The 2,197-nt window shown below is 39.8% G+C and overlaps 1 protein-coding gene across 1 annotated transcript in view; it reads right to left on the minus strand.

The window, feature by feature from the left end:
* Nucleotides 1-2,021: 2,021 nt before the first annotated feature.
* Nucleotides 2,022-2,197, minus strand: part of LOC103518701 (protein shisa-4-like) — a 15,140-nt gene continuing 14,964 nt past the window's right edge. The window contains exon 2 of the transcript XR_003394074.1: nucleotides 2,022-2,183. The gene's annotated coding sequence lies outside the window, so the exon portion shown is untranslated. The remainder of the gene's footprint in view (nucleotides 2,184-2,197) is intronic.

A 2,197-nucleotide genomic window follows, 5' to 3' on the forward strand; every position in this document is an offset into this window, starting at 1 on the left:
CAAAAAATGAAATAAAATAATAAACAATTTATTATTATTCAATTCTAGTAAGAAATCATCTTTTTGTTACTTTTTTTTTTAGGAATACATAAACATTACGAATACTAAATACCATCGGCATAAAAAAAAAGTATCATTGTGGGAGGAAGCACTGTGCAATGTACCTTCCTCCTTTAAAGATATTCTACCGTTGAACCTTTGACACGTTTGGCAACGTAGCCTACTTTTTAGATGACTCCTTGCTGCCATATTCAAATGGATAAGGTATACGCCCCACGACACTACTTATTCAACGAGTACAAAAATAAACGCAATTCTCACTTCATATAGCTCTATTTCTCCTCACTTGTACACTCAAAAAAATATAACCTTGGTGTTTGACTCTGTCGTTTACGATTACAAAAAATCAAAGATGTACAGAGGAAAATACTTTTGCTAACCTGGGTTCGAATCCCGACTTGGGTTCATTTTTTTTCTTTTTTTGTTTTTTAGCTGGTTTGTTTGGTTAGTAGGTTAGTGTTTGACCGTTTGTTTTGTTTTGTATAAGAGTATAAATATTGTTGTTTTTGTTCTGATTTGAGAGACGAAAAAAATAGTACTTTACCTCCCCTATAGCGAGGGTTGGAGGGGGTCAAAGCGTCGGCCGTGTCTCTCAATTGAATGTTGTTCAGGTGAATATTGCAGTTAGAGATGGCAAAGTTGCTGCCCGGTCCTGATCCCCCTTCAATAGATTGGTACTGGGTGCCACTACTCATACTGGGGGTGTAACAACTACCTTGAGACGCATCCAGTCCATCGTCGGACCCTGTAATGCAGAGAAAAAGGACTTTGCACTGTCGGTGGATGCCAGAAAATGTACTATAAACCAACCTCAGTGGTGCAGTGCTTAGCACGGTGGCGGAGCTGAATCTGGAGGTTGGTGGTTCGAGTTCAAGTCAAGTCACAAAAAATTAGCGCAGTATATTAAGTGGGGAACGACATTTGTGACAAGTATTCATGCTTAACACATTTTTTTTTTTTTATTATTAATATTTATTAGAGTGTGCTTAACACAATTAAAATTCTTTATTTTGTCACACTTTCACGCAAAACGTCGAGAATAACGGACTGTACTAAATACTAAATAGCTTACCTCAGAACTGCACAAAAGTTAGCACGGTGAACTTGGAATTAGAAACCATCGATCTATAACAGATAAAGTTCGTTCTTGCCAGCCTAGTTAGCTTAGTTGGTAGTGCGTCTGCCTTGTAAGCGCTAGGCCGCGGGTTCGATTCCCGCCCCGGGGCGGATTTTATCCTGATGGGATAATGTTCGTTCTCGGAACGGCCGGATAATGTTCGTTCTCGGAACGGCTGGCTTTCTCCTATAATGTCGTTCTCTCTTCGATTTCGGGACTATAAGACCTTGGCAGTTACAGTTCCCTCTGTCAAACCTCTTCAAAAAAGTTCCCACTATCAAACCTCCTAAAAATATTCAGTGAACAAATCAAGCTCTGTCAATGTTGTAGATTTTGTAGAGCGGAGGACCTTGAGAGAACCTCCTGGTGTTTGGTAGACATGCTATTGACTAGCAGACACACTGGAGCAAAACTCAATAGAAGAAGAAATACCAAGGTCGTCCGAGCCTAGGTTACAGATATACCTACTTTACCAACTCAACCAGTATACGTGTGTTACTCAAATAAATACTTAGCCAGCTAGTAGGTACCTATCTTATACCTACATTACCCATCCAGCTAGTACCTATTATCTTACACTAGCTGAATTCCGTCGCTTCGCTCCGGAATCATGTACCTACTTTACCAACTCGACCAGTATACGTGTGTTACCTGTTACCTAGGTTACAGATATACCTACTTTACCAACTCAACCAGTATACGTGTGTTACCTAGGTTACAGATATATGTACCTACTTTACCAACTCAACCAGTATACGTGTGTTACCTAGGTTACAGATATATGTACCTACTTTACCAACTCAACCAGTATACGTGAATGTTTTTGTTCGACCAGGGTTTGCAATCCATGGATCCTGCACACAGAAGAGAAAAGGATGTTAGGGAAGAGCAGAATAGAATAGAAGAGACCGAAATTAAAAGAAAAAAAAAATTAAAGGTTTGGGACAGGTGTAGATCACCTGGTCGATGATGTTTTTGTTCGACCAGGGTTTGCAATCCATGGATCCTGCACACAGAAGA

This window comes from Diaphorina citri, unplaced genomic scaffold (assembly GCF_000475195.1).
Source record: "Diaphorina citri unplaced genomic scaffold, Diaci psyllid genome assembly version 1.1 scaffold2315, whole genome shotgun sequence".
In the NCBI taxonomy this organism is placed as follows: domain Eukaryota; kingdom Metazoa; phylum Arthropoda; class Insecta; order Hemiptera; family Psyllidae; genus Diaphorina; species Diaphorina citri.